Source organism: Pinus tabuliformis, chromosome X (genome assembly GCF_031772625.1).
Source record: "Pinus tabuliformis cultivar Carrire ecotype Pingquan chromosome X, CPIR1, whole genome shotgun sequence".
In the NCBI taxonomy this organism is placed as follows: Eukaryota; Viridiplantae; Streptophyta; class Pinopsida; order Pinales; family Pinaceae; genus Pinus; species Pinus tabuliformis.
This window is the reverse complement of record NC_142308.1, coordinates 301481586-301501226: the sequence shown is the minus strand read 5'-3', so window position 1 is coordinate 301501226 and position 19641 is coordinate 301481586.

Genomic DNA, 19641 nt, shown 5'->3' with positions numbered 1-19641 from the left:
ATAAAGTAAATCTTCATGGTATGAAACATATTGTACCTTTTGTATCTTTAAAATTATAAAATAATATTAAATTAAGTAAATCTTCAAGGTATGAAATAGATTGTACCTTTTATATCTTTAAAATTATAAAATAATATTAAATTAGAAAATTATGTTGAAAATTCTATAAACAAAATTGTTAAATATGCATTCCATTCTCTGAGAAAACAATCTAGTAGAATATTTCATATTAGAAAAGGATAATTAAAATATTCACTTAAATTAATATTTATAGATTAATTAAAAAATTGAAATATAAATACTAAGAAGGAAATATAGAAATGAAGAAAGGTATATGAAATTAATTAAACTAATTTTTAATTAATAAAAAATATTTCAAATACACCCACAAATTAAGGAGAAGAAATAAAATCTAGAGTTGTGATTCAATTTTAATGGTAAGATTTAAAATGTAGGAAAATAACTAAATGATTTAATCAAGTTACTATGCATGATCCTCTAGTAAACATAAAACAAGTTACTATGCATGCTCTTTTAGTAAATTATAAACATGTAGAAGATAACAAAGTAGACATTAGTAAAATTTAATGGTGAAAATTGGATACTATTTTTTTAATTTATATAATAATGAAACAATTAAATTAGTAAAATATAATTTATTAAAACAAATTTTTAATTTGAAAAAAAAAGACTTTTTCCATATTAATATTGAATAGTAATTCTAAAAAACTTTTATTTCATTCTAATTAAAAATTTGGTTTACTGGATATAGTAATGTAGATAATTCATTCTAGTTAAAATTGTGGTTTACGGGATATAGTAATTTAGATAACTTCATTGTAACTTTAGGATATATGGAGAAAGAGAATACTTATAAATTATTTGACCTAAAATTTAATTGAAACCAACCACAACTTTACAACAACTATAAGTTATATTTATATTTTATAATTTATTTAATTGTTTATATTTTAAAATTAATTAGAATTAATCAATTATTTATATTTTATAATTAATTAATAATTAATTATATTTTATAATTAATTATTATTAATTTTTAAAAATTATAAATGAATTTCTATTTAAATATAATTAAATATATTAATGTTATGTTTAAAATATGAAATTATAAACCATGTTAAAATATGAGAGCTGTAATCTATAATTTGAAACTAGCAGTTCACAGGTGAGCAAGTTGCACTTGGAGACTGCCCAAAGCAGAGAACGCTTTATTCAATTAATCATAAAATCAGAAATATATAAGTTTACATCAATTTAGGGAGATTAGAACTGACTCCTAGAAAATAGGAACTAATCCTAATCTAGGACATACGTACAACAGAGAAACAAACTCTCTCCAATAATACAATATTCTCCATTATTTCCAACACTCCCCCTTAATGGAGAAAGGGTTCACCTATACTCCTAACATCTCCCTAAACATTTCAAATTTAATCCTCCCAAGGGGCTTGGTAAAAATATTTGTTGCATTATCACAAGTATTACAATATTCAATAAAAAATTCTTTAGACTAAACCTTCTCTCTAACAAAGTGAAACTGAGTATCAATATGTTTTGTGTTTTTGTGAAACACATGATTGTTTGCCAGCTTGATTGAGCTTTGGTTGTCACATTTGATTATTGTAGCATGTTTTTGTTCTTCTCCAACATTGTGGAGAAGTCTCCTCAACCAAATTGCCTCACACGTGGTTGCACACACTACTTGATACTCTATTTCTGTAGAAGATAAGGACATAGTACTTTGGGTCTTGTTTCTCCATGCAATTACCCTAGACCCGACATTGAAAGCATAACCTGTTATGGATCTTCTGTCATCCAGGTTTCCTGCCCAGTCTGAATCTGAAAAACCTGTCAAATTAACATCAGAAAGATCAGTGTACTTAATACCAAAATCAATGGTTCCTTGAAGGTATCTCAAGACACCTTTTGCTGCCACCCAGTGATTCTCAAGAGGTTTTGACATGAATTGACTTAACACACTGACTGAAAATGCTAAGTTAGGTCTAGTTGTAGTCAAATAAATCAGACTCCCAACTAGTTGTCTATACAATGTGGCATCCACCTCTTTGGAATCATCCTCCATCTGAAGTTTAAGATTTTGTTGTAAAGGTACTGAGGCAACTTTGCACTGTTCCATTCTGAACTTTTTCAGTAAACCTCTGACATACTTTCCTTGAGTGAGAAAAGTATGTCCAGAGTCCCTCCAAACTTCTAGACCCAAGCAATAATGTAATTCTCCGAGGTATTTCATTTCAAAAACTTATGAAATTTGCACTTTCATTTCTTTAATCAATTCATCATCATTTCTAGTTATAATTAGATGATCTACATATAAAGAAATCAAAACAATTTGCCCCTTTTCATCAAACACAGTATACATATTTGGGTCATTTTTGCTCCTCTTATAATCATGCTGCAAGAAAAAGGAGTCAATTTTTTCATACCATGACTTGGGTGCCTGTTTTAATCCATATAATGCCTTTTTTAATTTGCAGACTAAATGTTCCTACCCCTGTTTGATAAACCCTTCAGGTTGTTTTAAGTATACCTCTTCTTTTAATTCTCCATTTAAAAAAGAAGACTTCACATCTAGTTGGTGTAGACTCCAATGATGCTTTGTAGCTAAAGCTATTAACATTCTAATAGTGTTTAACTTAGCTACAGGAGAAAAGGTCTCCTCATAATCAATTCCTTCTTTTTGTGAGTAACCTTTAGCTACCAACCTAGCTTTATATTTGTCTACACTACCATCTGCTTTAAATTTAGGTTTATATAACCATTTACAACCTATAGGTTCTTTCCCTTCTAGCAGTTCAACTAAATCCCAGGTTTTTTTTTAATTATTGACTCATATTCTTCTTTCATGGTTGCCCTCCATTCATCATGCTGACTTGCTTCATTATAATTTGAGGGTTCAACAATATTTAAAATATTGGTTATAAGAGCATGATCTCTATACCTTGCTGGTAATTGAGTCTACCTACCTGATCTCCTCGGTAGCGAACTTGCCTCAAATTTGTCTTGCTCACTCCTTAGTGGACTTGGATTGTTGATTGTACCTGCATCACTTGATTCTTCTTTTTGTTGATGTTGCCACTGCTCATGGTTGTCTTTAATTTCCTCATTGGTGTCTTCCATCAGCAAAGGCATGTGCCACTCCTCATAGCCTTTGTCTCTGTTCCCTTCATCAACTTTCTCATGGAATATAACATCTCTACTCGCAAACACCTTGTGAGTAGATGGATTAAACATTTTTTATGCTTTAAACTCAAAACAATACGCTACAAATATGCATTTTATGGCCTTAGCATCCAATTTATTCCTATCCTCCTTAGGAATATGTGCAAAATCTTTCGAACCAGATACTCTTAAATGACTAACTACATGCTTAAAACCATATAAATCCTCTAATGGAGTCTTAAGATCAAGGCTCTTGGTTGGACTCCTATTTTTTAAATAGACTACAGTATTAATATATTCTACCTAAAAACCATTATATAGGTTCATACCTTTCAACATGTTGTGTGCACACTCCACTAGAGTTTTGTTATTCCTCTCTGCAGCCCCATTCTATTGTGGAGTGTGGGGTGTTGTAAACTGCTAAATTATCTCATGGTCCCTGCAATATTTGATGAATATTTCCAGTTTGTATTCTCCCCCTTGATCTAAGCGAAGAATTTTGATGACCTTCCCTGTCTATTTTTCAATCATAATTCTAAATTCTTTAAAATATTCACATGTATGACTTTTCTTGCTGATAAAATATACCCAAGTATATCTCGTGCAATCATCAACAAATAATAAAAAATAATATGCTCCTCCTAATGATCTTGTCTGGATTGGTCCACACATGTGAGTGAGCACAAGTTCGAGGAGATCTCTCTTTCTTCTATTTAAACTTGAGGGAAATTCATCCATGTGCATCTTTCCAAATGCACATCCTTCACAGTCAACATGTGCATTTTTTAAAATGGGGAGTCCATTGACTATACCTTGTTTTTGTAGCAGCATTAAGTCAGGAAGATTGATGTGTCTGAATCTTTGATGCCAAATATTCTCTATTGTCATCATTGTTGAAGTCAAAGCTTGGTGTGGCACGCTTGTGACATTCAACTTGTATAAGCCTCCAACTCATATTCTAGATGCAACCGATTTCTGTTTATCCAACAAATCCTTTATGACACAATAGGTTTTAAAAAACTCTACCTTCAAGTTTTGATCTGCAATCATAGAGACAAAGATCAAATTCTTTTTAATTCTTGTACATACATCACATTTTGGATGTGTCTTATATTTCCATCAGAAAATATCACTGGAATGTCTCCATACCCTTTAATCTGGTAGGCTCTGTCATCACCAAGGTAGATATTAGCACCACTGTTGATTTCTTTAAAACTTTCAAACCAATTCTTATTACCTGTCATTTGATTGGATGCTCCAGAATCCACAAACCAGGTTTCAGCCTCATCAATCTCAGTAGAAAGTGCAGAATCAAACATAAAAAAATTTGAGTTCATGATTCTAGTCTTCGTCAGCAAAGTTCCCCGTATGTTTCTTCTTTATGTGTCTAGCTTCATCAACACTCTTTTCATAACAGTGTTTAGAAATGTGACCATATTTACCACAATAAAAACACTTGATTCATGAATCTATTATGGTCGAAGACATACCTTGAGGTGGCTTTCTCTCAGGTGTACCACCGCCTTTCTGTGTTTCTCCTAGCTTCCCTCTGAAAGGATTTTTCTTTGCCATCAATGTGAGATCTACATTTTGAGGCTTCATATTCATCCGCCTCTCTTCCTCTTGCATCAAGATCCCTGTCAATTCTTTGAAATTGAGCGCTTTCTCCCTTGCGTTCAAGCCTGTAATAAATATCTGATGATCATTAGTCATACCATTCATCATAGTCGTGACAAGATCAGTGTTGACCACTTTCTTCCCTATATCACCCATCTTGTCTCTAAGCTCTTTGATCCAAGAGATTAATGTAGCAACTAATTCATTCTCCTCCATTCTGATCTTACTCTTCAGGAACAATAAGCAATTTGTATTCTTTATCTCATACAAATCCCTAAGAATTACCCAAATATCATTTGTGGATTTTCACTCTCTGATGTGAGGGATGATATAGTCTTTCACTAACAATTTCAACAACACTTTCACTTTTTTCTCCCTCTTCTCCTAATCCTGAATTGTTGTCATTGTTCCACCTCCTGCTATAGTCAGCTTCATTTCATCCCCAGTTTAAATTTTCCATGCACTTTTCCCCTCAAGAAGTGTGTGCAATTTGAATTTCCAACTTGAATAATTCAACCCGTTGAACTTATTTCTCTCATTCAGGTACACCTCTACCATATGATTATTTATTGTGACCAGATCGATCTATGGATCTACCTCAAGGTCCCCAATCTCCAACAGTTGATCTGGATAACATAAAAAATTACATAGGCAATCTAAAAACAAATAGGAAAAAATGTACCAACCGGGGCAATATCTCAGGAAATCTCTAAGACTCGGATCGGATCTAATCCTTAACATGATATCAACAACGATATCCTATGAGATCTACACAATCTCAGCATCTACGATGTACAAAGACCTGGATCTGAGTTGATCCACATGATCCATGATTGATTTGATATATGAGATCTTAGATTACTTTTAAGGTATTATAGACTCATGTGCATGGATTTGCCTATACTACTTAGTGCAACGGATCGATAAGATTACGAATAATATAGACAATTGAGCAATTAGAGAAACATAATAGACAACACACATGACACAGCAAGTTTAATAAGGATTTCACCCAAAGCTCTTGGGCTACGTCTCCTGGTCCAGCCTCCAGTGGTGACCTCTCTGTTATGTCTTCAAGAGAAGAGTTTTACAAAGTGTGAGCTCAAATTGAGTCTCAACACAACAGATACAAAACAGCGGGAGTTTTGCTTGAATCCCTCAAGCCTCTCTGAGTACACAGACTCTTTCTCTCTTTCTCTGTCTCTGCCTTCTCTCTGTCTCAGCACCACTTGCCTCCATCTCTATCATTCAGTGGCTTTTAAGCCAATTGGCGATGTCTGTTCATTTCCTCTTTCGGGATTTCTAGCTCTCGGCCTCCGTCTGCTCAAATCTCCTCTGAGCATTAAGAAATCATTGTTAAATGTCTTAAGGGATGGTGGCCACCTGTTCTGCAACGGAAGGGACCATCGATGCCGTTGAAATTCCCAAAATATTCGTTCTCTGTTTACACAGAGAAACACACAAAAATACGGGAAAATCCGCCAATCTGTCATTTATCAGACTTGAAATATCATTAACTCTACCCTAAAATCCATCGGGTCCGCCTTTGTATCACTATCGCAAGTCGCTCGGTCGTGGGTTCCTTTGTATTTGGGTTTATTATGAAAAATCCCAAATACAAAGAAAATCCCGACAATTTTCCCCATATCGGACTTCAAATGTTATAGTATTGCATTCATAAACCCTTTCGGGTCCGCTATATATATCGCATCGGGCGCATTTCCTTTGTATTTCGTTTATTTAACGAAAATGTGAAATACATAGAAAAACCCCTTTTTCCAGAACTCAAAATATATTGAATTTCATCTATAACCCCGTCGGGTCCGGCTATCGCATGTCGCGTTTGGATCGGCCCCGCTCCTTTGTATCACTCCGATGCGATATTGTGATATCGCATATCGCATAGTCCTCAGGCGTGTGGTAAGCGCTCCCTTGTATGTTGCCGATGCGATATTGCAATATAACTTTGTTCGTTGATTTGCACGCTTGATTGACGGTCCTTGTTGACTCGTGTTGATCGCAGTCGCAACTTCCATAATGTAGCCTCTGATAGCGTCCGATTGTGTTATGCCGGTCAAATCTGGACCGTTGATCGGCCAGATCCGACGGCTCCTGTGCGTTGTTCTTTTGACCTCCTATGGGCCTGTTTTCCACTGTTTCTTCACATTTTTCGGTCCCGATAGTGTAATCCGCCTTTTGTGAAGGTTTTCCTTTGCGATAGTTTTTTTATTTTGAAGACTTAGAGGGTGTTTTGGATCCATTTTGGATCACGCCTTCCCACTAGAAAAGCTTTTGGACCACCAAAAGTCGGTTTTTAAGCATCGATCTAGTGAGGATACATCGTCCTCACTTGTCCAATCTTTATCCATTATGCACTGCTTGGTTTTGAACCTTTGAGTCTGATTATGAGGTACTCAACATCCCCTCTAAGTGTAGTTCTCACCTTCCTGTCCAGAACTGTATCTTCCTGCAAGTCATTGAGATATTCAGGCAACAGAGCATCAATAGAATGCAACTGACTTTGCTCTTTGGGATCTTCAATCAATGAAGGTTCAAACAGTCTCAAGTTTTCTGCATTAACCACTAAATAGATGTGCATGTAAGCTGGAAAATCAAGGAGAAAAGTGTTCTCACCAATTTTCTCAAGTATCCTAAAAGGCCCATACCTTATTGGCTTCAGCTTCTTACCTTCGCCTTGCATTCTGTCTTTGCTGATATACAACCAGACTTGATCACCAACTTGGAAGCTATGCTCAATTCGATGCTTGTCATGCCTTGCCTTGTACTTGGCCTGGCTTCTTTCCAGCTATTCCTGTACTGCCTGGTGAATTTCTTGGATCTGTTCAATGAACTTGGTTGCTTTGTCCACATCACTTTATCCATCAACTGCTATGTCTTTTCCAAAGACAAAATCCAAGGGAGACTTTGGTGTAAAACCAAAACAAGTCTCAAAAGGAGATATTTGTGTAGAAGAGTGCTTAGCACGGTTGTAAACATGTTGCACATAACATAAATGTTCATCCCAAAGCTTGGGATGCTTACTGCAATAACCCCTGAGCAACTGGATCGCTGTCTTGTTGACCACCTCCGTTTGGCCATCTGTTTGTGGATGAATGTTGTGCTTTTCTTTAATCTGGTGTCCATCAATTCCCACAGACTTGACCAAAACTTCCCAACAAATCGGGAATCTCGATTAGATACAATGGAAGTGGGTAACCCAAAATGCACCCAGACATGCTGAAAGAACAACTTCGTTGTTTGTTCAGCTGTAATCTGCTTGTTACAAGGTATTAAAATACACATTTTGCTGAACCTATCCACAATAACATATAAATAATCATGACCTTTTCTAGATTTTGGCAATCCCCCAACAAAGACCATGGAAACACTTTCCCAAGGACGAGAAGGAACTGGCAGTGGAGTGTACAAGCCTAATTTTTCTATTGTTGGGCTTGCTTTCAGCACACATGGTACACCCTTTAATATATCTAGAAATTGCTTCATGCATTCTTGGCCAATAACATAACCTTTGTAGTTGTGCAACTGTTTTACTTACACCAAAATGACCTAATATAAGAGAAGTATGTGCTTCTCGGATTATGTTAACTCTTTCAGTTTGTGGAATGCATAACTTTCCCAAATGATACAAGAGTTGGTCCTTAACATAATAATCAAATTCTTCTACTTGTTTGCCATGACTTAAAGTTGCATATGCATCTTTAAAATCTATATCTTGAGCATATTGTTCAATGTAGCTTTCATTCATTACTAAGTTATGCTTAAGTATATTAGATGCATTTATGATTGTTCTGGATAACATATCTACAACCTTATTGTGTATGCCCTTCTTATATCTGATGACAAGATGAAACTGTTGTAGAACACCCATCCACCTATGGTGTCTTGATTGCTGCAATTTAGTTTGTGAGTGAAAATATTGAAGTGGTTGATGGTATGTATGGATGATTGTTTCTTTGCCCATTAAGTAATGTTTCCACTTTTTCACTCTGTGTACTAATGCATACAATTCTTTATCATATGTGGGATAGTTACCGACTGCATAATTAAATGTCTCAAAATGATAGCATATGGGTTTACCGTGTTGCATCAAGATTGCTCCCATGGCATAGTCATTGGCATCTGTTTCAATCTCAAATGGTCATTGAAGATCTGGCAGTGTTAGTACTGGTGTTGTACTAATTTTTTCTTTTAAGGTGTTGAAGGCTTTTTGCTGTTTGCCTCCCCACTGAAACACCTTGTTCAATCCTATTAAAGCATGTAAGAGAGTTGCAATCAAGGAAAAGTTAGCAATAAACTTTCTCCAATATTGTGTTGCTCCTAGGAAACTCCTAACTTCTGTAGCAGATTTTGGTTTAGGCCAGTTCACAATGACTTCGACCTTAGAGGGATCTATCTTCAATTCACCACCCCCTACAATATGACCCAAATAATTTAAAGATGTTTTGCCAAATTCACATTTTGATAACTTTACATAGATATTTTCTCTTTTCAAAACATCTAAAGTCTACTTTACATGCTTCAAATGTTCTTCCCATGTTTTACTGAAAACAAGAATGTCGTCTAAATATAAAATTACAAAATCATCAATAAAAGGTCTAAGTACATCATTCATAACTCTCATGAAAGTGGCAGGGGCATTAGTTAAGACAAAAGGCATAACCAGCCCTTCATACAGCCCTTGCTTTGTTTTGAAAGCAGTCTTCCATGCATCTTTTTCTGCTACTCTGACCTGATGATAGCCACTACGCAAGTCTAGCTTGGAAAAGTAAACTGCTTCTTTCAGCTGATCTAATAGATCATCAATGTGAGGAAGAGGATAACGATTCTTGATCGTTATTTTATTCAGTGCTTTGTAATCAATGCACATCCTCCACGAACCATCTTTCTTTCTCACCAACACAATTGGAGATCCACATGGTGATGTGCTTGGTCTTATGAACCCTTTATCGAGCAGCTCTTGTACTTGCTTCTTGATCTCTGCATTCTCTAAAGCAGATAACCTTTACATTCCGATGTTAGGCAACGGAGCATCTTGCTACAAATGAATATCATGTACTATTTCCCTTTTGGGCGGCAGACCTTTAGGTTCTTGAAATAGGATATCATATTCTGAAACAACTTTATCTAAATTAACTTTTTGTTTAGCATCACAGCCCTCAAATATATTGGTTTTATCAGGGTTCTTTTCCTTTACAATCATTAGTAAAAATTGCTTGCATGAATTTACAATTCTTTTCATTAGCCCCGAGTTTATGTGTAATTATTTTTGAGTTTATGAGCTCTTACAATATATTCTATTCCATCTTTAGTGAGTTGATACTTATTTTCAGCTCTACAGAAAATGGATTTTCTATCGTACAAGTAAGGACTTCCTAAAACAATACCACATATATCCAAGGAAACTATATCTAACTCAACCTCATCTACAAATATTGACCCAATAGCAAACCTAAGTTTACATTGTCTTGTCACTTGTAGCTTTGCTTTATCACATACCCAACCTGATGGATATGGCTTCTTGTGAGGTGTGGTTAGTAATCCCAACTTCTTTACAATTTCTTCAGAAATCAAGTTTACTTGTGATCCACTATCAAATAAAGTATCAATCTTTTGATGCTTGGAAATAACTCTAATATGAAAAAGTTCATGTCTTTTCCTCTCATTATCTTCATTATCAATAGATTGTGTAGAATTACTTGTAGATGCTTCAAAATTTTTACCTTTTATACCTGTAGCTGTGACTGTTGTTTCATCACCTGAGTCTGACCCCAAGTCTTTCTGAATAGTAGTAGCAGTCTTCTTCTTCGTCAAGACAAGTTGGATTTCCTTAAAAGATGCAGAGACTCCTCTGTCATCTTGGTCTTCGCCAAGGTTAATCAGTCAATAATTATAGTCGTTGGATGTTCTAATCTAACTATTTAAGATGCTACACTAGATCTGATTCTTCAACTTGTCCTGACAATGAACCACACTGGTTGGTTCAAAACGCGTCGACAAATGAAATTTCTTGTGATTTACATCGAAAAATCTCTCATAAACTTGATATGGATCACAGAAGCCTCAATTCAACAATCGAATCCCTGCAAGGTTTTATAAGACGGTCAAATCGGGTGTAAGCATAAACTAAATAGTTTGTGTAGATCGGTCCATTACATAAAGCTATTTGCCGTGCGATATTTATATTGGATGCTCTCAAGGCTAATGCCAACCAATATGTTGGATTGAGTTCTGGGATTTAGATCTGATCGGAGGACATTTTCAATTTCAATCTATTTAAAGCATATTTGGGTTGAGTTCCAGGATTAGAGGATATAGTGACCGGGACAAGCGAATGAACAGTATCTGTAGGTAAGGGTTCCCAGGGTAGTTGAAACCTTTCGTGTTCCAATTCCTGTCAAAGATAAAATATATGGTACCCATACCCAAGTGGATCATTCGGGATTCCCTCTTTATAGTCTTTCATAGATATCTCTATGAAATCTGAAAGATTCGAAATGATCGAATCGTTTAGCATTTGGGGGGACTCAAATTGGTTTATTGTTCCATGGAATGCCCCATTAAAGAATGGATCATACATTTCAATAAAAGAACCCCCCTTAGAATTGGAGAATTTCACTCTCCTTTCTATAACATTTTCAGTGGGAGATCCGTGGCTTAGAGCTTTCACTCGATCCGAAAATTCATTCCCTAAAAAATCTCTTTTACTTTTCATGGTATGGTTCCATCTATAATAAGGATCCTCAGATGAGCAAGAAGTATATAAAAAATCTCTATATTCACCGAGCTTTTCCCCAAGGACCAATACACTAGGTAAAAACGTAAAAGAGATTCTTCTTTTCCATCATTTGAGCATGCGCCAAAAAAATATTGAGAGACTTCGGTCCTCACAGGACCTAGGCGAGTAAATGGGCTATTTCCAATATATCGTATCGGTTGATAAACCCTATTATGATCAAAGCACATAATGGGCCATGGTTGCTGGAAGAACTTTTCTTCTTTTATAAGTTCTTGAAGTTTTTGTGGATCTATAGCCACAGAGCAGTTATTTCTAGCCATAGCCATGGAGCGGTCATCTCTAGCCATAGTCACATAGCAGCCATTGTTTTCTTCATAATTTTTACCTTTAAGAAAAGGTAATGGGGCTCTACCCAAATAGAACGAACAATAACAAAGAATAAGTAAACTAAAGGTTCGATTGATATAACGTCTTAATAAAGTATTATCGATAAGTGAATTATGATCTATACGGAAAGATACCCATTTTATAAAAATTGTTAATAGAATATGACCGCCCAACTAACCACAAAAACCACTTATCATAAAGGATATATTAGGGCTGTAACAAAAAAGAAAGAGGTTCACCAGTCTTGTTAATACGGGATTTGCTAAAAGAATGGGATTCAACAATTGAAGAATTAGACCATCCATAAATAGACTTAGAGCTTTTGGATGGTTGATCAAATTCATGAGGTGCAGAGATTCAGAACTTGAAGGTTTGTCCATAATTTGGAAAAAATGAAAGAACATATATGGTACGACTAATAAAGTTATTGCATAAGGTTTCCACAGCGCTGCATAGATGGGCGAATAATACATGGCAAAAATCCTAAATTGTCCCGTAATAGAACCATTTATGGCTATTATACCATAGCCAGGTTTTCCCAAAAGGAAGGATCTCGTGGAATATATTTTAGAGGGACCAAAAGGCAATGTAGCAAGAAATCCATAATATAGCCTAGATATGATGATCGGACCTGAAAATTCTACCCATGAGGATAATGGACCCAATAGTAGACCAAGTACTTTTATCAACTCCATAGATAGGAAGGGGGGACAATAGATCCAAACCAACTTGTGAAACCAGGAAGGAAGGCAGTCAGATGCAGAGAAGCAAGCAGATAAACAGGCTGGCAGGGATAACCGGACTTTCTTTCTAACGAATCCTTACCTTAGCGTAATTACATATATAATGAGATATATCTTTGTATACGATAATATTCAATCATGTTTTGAATCACATTTTTCTCTCCTTTCCCCTCCCTCCCTGTCTGTCTCCTTTCCATCCCATTGGGTGGGACTATCCTTTCCCAGACCAGATCAAACTGGATCAAACTAGATGGATACCCTGTCCAACCTTTTTTTCATCCAATCACATGCGGGCTAACCCCCTACGTGTATGTCACACACGCTGGATACAGAGAGCCAAAATATGGAGACCCCGAACCTATAACCATAAAATGGAGTGTCACACCTCTCATCACCTCACTAATCGATATAATCCAAAATGAATAGTTTCTTCTTCTCAACCCTCCGCCTCCCAAAAATGGCCAAATTAGTAGGGTGAGGAAGCGAACTCTCGATCACCGGGAGAGGGAAATCCTTGAAAAACCTCTGCCAAGGTCAAAATGACAACCTCAAATTCGAAATGAGACTCCTGGCATCGGCTAGTACTCCTGGCTAGGACTACCAGCCACAGGCTATGTAGTAGCAATGACAACAGGCTATGACGACTGGATATTGGCAATGATAATTGGCACTACCTCCTGTTGGATATGATCAAATGGCTATAAGCGGCAATGACAACTAGCTCTCAGCAATGACCTAAAGGCGATGACCTCCTGAGAACGATAATTGGCTATCAGTGATGAAACCTGACACTGACTAGAGCTTCTTTCTAGAACAATGACCTTCTTGCAATGACAAGAGTTTTAGCTGCAATGACTGAGAAGAGTTCTAGCACTGACTGGCTATGGAGACTGTTGCTTATGGGGGCTATGTCTGTCGAATTATCAAAATGTGAAATTCATGTATGTAAAGGCATTGTAATTCCTTCCATCTATTCCAAGTAGGAACATTCCTGTGTTCCGTAGTGGTAAGTGAGACCGTGTGTTTGATAGTGGTAGAGGTTCTAGGTCGAGGTTTCGTAGAGATCGAGGATCGAGGGTAGAGAACATGGGGGGCTTAGATTAGACCTCGCATTGGGACGTGAGATTATACCTCCTCTATGGGGAGTTATATAAATGAAAGTAGAAAGAAATCTAAGCATCGATGCATCAACACTTGGATCGACCACTAATGATGCTCAACTGGTATTTTTGGATGATCAGCCACACTGGGACTGAGACACATCTTAGACTCCCTTGGGAGGCAGGAGTGGGGAATATCAATGTGCAGACTAGAATCGGGAGAGGATAAGCCAAAGTTGAGTGGTGTATCAATCGGATTCTCTCTCTCTCTCTAGTCATGGGGCCCGGCGAGTTGGTTGGACCCAGCAGCCAAGTAGGTGTGCGTAGCGTGGCGTGGTGGCTCTAATGAGGAGGTGGTGTGGTGGGCTTGGCTAAAGGCTAAAGGTGAGAGGCTTCTGGCGAATGGCTAAAAAAGGCTGAATATTTCATTTCCTGGAATGACTCTAGGTTAAAAAAAAGAGATCTATACTGGAATGAAATCGCTCGACCCCCGGGAGAGGAATGACCCAGTGTCAAAGGTATAAAAATATTTCTAGGTGGTGTCCCGATTGTGAACCTTAGATAGCAGGGAGAGTGGCTCATGGTGGTAGAGTGGCGCTGCTCTCTCATGTCTAGTGGTGGTGCCAACCCTATGTGTTGGAACCTCATCAGTAGCATTAGAGCAGCATGGATTTCCATCGAGGATGGCAAGGACATGTCTCCATGCTTCAACTTGGACTAAGGAACTTTGAACTACAGAGAGGCATATGGATGGGAGCCCATTAGGACGCCTTATGTTTTTGACCGTAACAATATAGGGTACCCTATGTGTGGGGATATCTCCACGGCTCATGCAGCAGCCTTACACGACTTACCTGGGGCACATGGGGACCTGCAGAATAAGCTCTATTGCTTGCTTAGGGGTGGAACCTCTCCTGTGGAAAACACCTCTCCTATTACAGAAGGCTACTCCGTTCAGTCATTCAGAATTACTAACTACTTTGTGGATCTCTACATTTTGATTCCAATTCTGATGTATGGACTCTGTTATATAGAGCAGCTCTTTAGTTCAGCTGGCCCTGCATGCTGGAATTTCACGTTACGGGTATACAACCTACACCTGGAATGAATCACACTTTGTTCCGTACATGCAGTATTGTTTGACACCAGTTGACAAAGGATGGGAAACAACGACGATATGCGGGTGGTCTCATTGAGGCTCCACTTATGGTGGTATGGGCCTCAACTCGGAGCTATCTATCCCAGTCTCGTCTAACCTGCAAAATAAGGGTTTGACTCTGGTAATTCCCAATGGGGATTCTACTACCATGGAATCATGCTAGTGCTCATGGTGCATGGTTGTTACCACCACCATACCCAGACACCTAGCTATAGCTAAGCAGGGCTGCTGCATGGCTACAAGTAGGAACTTGGTTCCATACATTCAGTGCAGCGGTTGTGGAACCACCTCATAAGGCAAGTAGTATTGCTCCTTTTTGTAGCAAAAAATAGGCTTTGAACCCCTCTTTTTCCAAGATCTATAAGATTTGAAGGGAGAAGGCCTCCTCTCCTGGGAAGTAGACTCATGTGTTCCCCTCAATTCTTGAGAAGGGGAGTGGCACTTCCACCTCCATTTACGTAGTTCAATAACTTGCCTTCTCACTACGGAAAACCCCTTATTGCCTCTGATGACTCTTTTTACGATAATGTACTTCTACATGCAACTCCTATCCCTAGGAGCCCAGGATGGAGCAGCCCTAACTTCTATTCCTAGGTAGCGAGGTAGGGGACGCAGGACCTACCTTTCGAGTTCCACCAGAAAAAATTGAGAAAGCCAAATACAAATGATGCCCTATCTCTATAGTGGTGGGTGAATGCTTTTAGAGTCGGGGCCTCAGAGAGGTATCCCTTAGACATGTCATTCATGCACTCCCTTGTACCATTCTTCCATTCGACAGGTGGATCTATCGTCCACTAAACTACCAAGCCAGTTTTTGCTGTGTCACGGGTGACTCGAGAGGAATGATCAACAATGGCTTCATCTACAGACCTACCAAACCAAAATCTAGAGATGATCCGAACAAGAAAAGAATCTTAGCAAACCCCCCCGCTATAGTGCCGGGCCATAAAAGGATCCCAAGAGAGAGAGCCTACGAGCCTACATATGACCAAACCAAAGTACTAAACTCAGCTCTGGGTAGAAACTATATTTACGAACTAGATTAACGGATATAAATGAAGGCTAGGGTAGACCTTTCTCTTTATTGAATGCCCCCCCACTCTATAGGATAGGTGGATGGGGCGTCGGGCAAAGTCCACGAAACGATTGGGAAAACACTAAGATTAACTCCATCGCTTGTTACAAATTGAACCTTGACCCAGAGGATCCCTATAAATAGTAGGGCGCAAATCAACCAATCCAATTCATATCGAACTATTCTAATACCTTTCTTGAAAAGTGTTCGGTTATTCTATGACCCCATAATAAAGCACTGGACTTGGGGGGTGAAAAGTAAACCAACCCCTTTGACTACTATGAAAAACACCATCAGATTTTAGAGTAGCACGATATAATTCAAAATTTTCACCTAATTGAGCACATCTAGCGTATTTTTTAACTATAGCAGTATCACCAAAACTGACCCTGTAAAGTCCACCACCATAGAACTCAATAGTTACACCTAATTTTTCAACACTATACTTTGATTCTACCCTCCTAAAAGGAACATCGGCTTTCACAATTCCTTCTTTGTCCACCAAAACTACTAGAAATGTTTTGAAAAAGGTAGGCATACGACGTATAAAAAGCTCATTTCCCTCCTTATCTTTGAAGATAGGGTGTCCTAACCAACCAACAGCTATTCCATCTCCATTATCCATTGCACCTGCTCTGAATAACCCCCCCCCCTTAGCTAGATTATTACCAATGTAATCATAAAAAGCGAGTTTCTCGGGAATTTGGACCAAGATTCTGATACGCTTAAATTTTTGGCCAGACTGGCACGAACCCGTCGATCTATTTCTTGTTGGAAGTATCCCTAATCATACTGGTAGTGAGTGGGACTGAATAATTCGACCGGAGTAGTTGCGGAGCCATACCACATGGTCCTAGCAACAATGAAAGCTGCAAAAAACACAGCAGCAATACGGCTGGATAGGACCGTCTCAATATTCCCCATCTGTAATCCTACATATAAATGTTGGGGAGGATGAACACTGAGATGGAATAGACCTGCTAATATACCCAAAATACCCGCTGCTATATGATGAGAAGCTATTCCTACTGCATCCCAACAACCATAGCTTGGTCAAATGAACATCAAACCTATGAGGAAACGGTACAGCTGAGCCTTACAAACTCACTTGTATCTCCCCCCTATAATGGACTCATCGAAACCCATGCCCTATTCATCTATAGCTGCCCCCCAACCGGACTCTTGAAGACCCGCTGAGTCTCGCCCGGCACGAGTCATCCTCTCGCCAAGGCAGGGGGAGCAAACTGGGACATTGGGCAAGATGAATTGAGTAACACAAGGTAGGACGGGAGGGTACGATACGAGTGGATTTCATCTCATTTCGTGGGTTTCATCTCATTTCATTGATTTGATTTCCATTGTCGCTAAAGAAACGGGATATTCGTGCTGCGGAACCGAACCTTGAGGGCCCAGTTGGCACGCCCCTTGAGGGGTACGCTTCCGCTCCTCGGAGGAGCTCCAGTGCTTCGTGACAAAATTTCTTTGAAAGCTCTGACTGACCTAGTGTTGCCCTTGAAAGTAAGAAATTCTTGCCACTCTGTATTCAGACGGCAACAATTTGACGAGTGCCCACTCTTGGCCGGTGCTTCCAATGCCCATTCCAGCCACCCAGCCTTACATTTCCCTTTCAGACAGATAGAAAGCCAGTAAGGCTTTGAATCAAAGTGCCTCTCGGCCATTGATGTGGGACAGCCATTGATGTGGTCCTTCTCGTCATCTGTTGGGAACTAGGCTCAACCTCGGCCTGTTGTCAACTTGGCTGCAATGGGTGATTTTGGGGAATGGTTTCTAAGTATCACCTCCCCCCAGCCACTCCGATACGTCCAGCAGCATGTCAGCAAGCAGCAAGAGAGAAGCAGGTCCACTGTGTCCTATCATTTATTCAAATCCCTAGGTATGTTTAGCGTAAGTAAGCAAGAGACTTCCCTTCGGTAAGCAGCAAGTAGTATCGATTAGCAGGCAGTGTGCCTCACATGGTCATTCCGTGACGTACCGTGTTGTAGTACTGTACTGGGTGGATGTGTAAAGTTGTGATGGTGACTCGCCTGTGAAGGTAAACTCTTTCTTCTGGCGGTAAGGGCTTCCTTCTGTCGTAATCTAACGGTAAGGACTTCTCTTTTCTTTATCTCGGGGGGCAAGGGTTAACCAGCATGCCATATGGCATTAAATGCCCGTATGGAGGCGGCCCTTACCATGGATTTCCATACCTGAATCCATCGCCGAATGCCCACATCCATCGTCATGCCATAAACAATCCGATCGGTCGTCCCCATCGCGTCATTCTCTTTCCGGGAATGCGGGACCCACCACCTCCGAGCTGGCACCGGGTCATTTTTCAAACCTGCCCTCACGCCAAAATAAATTTTCATTTTCACCATTCGACACCCGCTCCCGTTGAACCTGCTCTGCAACCCTCTTGAGGAAACTAGCCGGCGCTGTGCACCCACCTCGCAGGTTCGCTCTCGTCAATCCCGGCATTCTGTGCAGCGTGAGGTAAAGTAACCTCCCTGCTTATAGAAAATTTAGGATCTATGCGAGTGTGGAAATAAAAAACGCTTCTGCTGTATATTTCCTTTTCCTCGCAGTTCAACACAGAACCTGTATGAACCCCTAACCGTAAGTGCCAATCAACACAGAACCTGTTTGTGTATGATTGGAGAGAAACAGGGAGCTTGGTTCCCAACAAGCTCGAAATCAAAGTTACCTGAATAACAAGAATAAAATTCCAACCTTGGAACTGGCGGAACCTGAATTACCTTGAATTGGGGAATTTCTAGTTGAAACGATGTTTCCTCTAAGTTGGCTTCTTCCAATGCCATTGAACACATTGATCTGAGAAGACCGCCAGATTTAGGCCCACGGTTATGGCAAATAACATGAAGTTTGTATCTTAATAATTTAACTTTTCTTCTCATGTGTTAATGCATTGTGTAACAAAACTAACAAATTTATAATAAATCATTGTTGGTATTATGAGCAGGAGAAAGAAGCTAATTATTTAAACATAGGCAATCGCAAAAGAACAAGATAAACTCCAAAAATCAATCTGCCCATAACAATTTTCCAATATGACTTTAATGGTTCTACCATTTCTACTTTCATTCTTCATATTGTGCCATTTCAATGCTTGTTTTTATTTTATTTTTTAATTAAATTTTAAACTATTATCATGTAAAAATCTCCCTCAACTGGATCAACTTAGATCTAAAAACTTCATGCCAATGCAGGCTTGGATTTGTGTAATAAACCAGGCAACGTTGAATCTCAACCACCACAGCCAGAAGATTACAGTTTTTTCCAAGTTTAGCATGCTTTAAGGTTATGATATATATATAAAGAAGCACAAACTCACTTCTGCCTGTTCACAAATTTGAGCACCATTTCAAATAAATGTCTTTAAAAAACAAGGTTTCAAAGATGTACTGAACAAAAAAAATAAAATAAGCCCATGGAAAGCAGAATATCCAGAAAGCTGAACAGAGCAACGGAACCAACAATACACATATCTAGACATATAGCACTTATTCTTGGATACAAGATTACAATTTTTGCCACGTTTAGCATGCTTTAAGGTTCTGATATATATATATACAAAATCACTT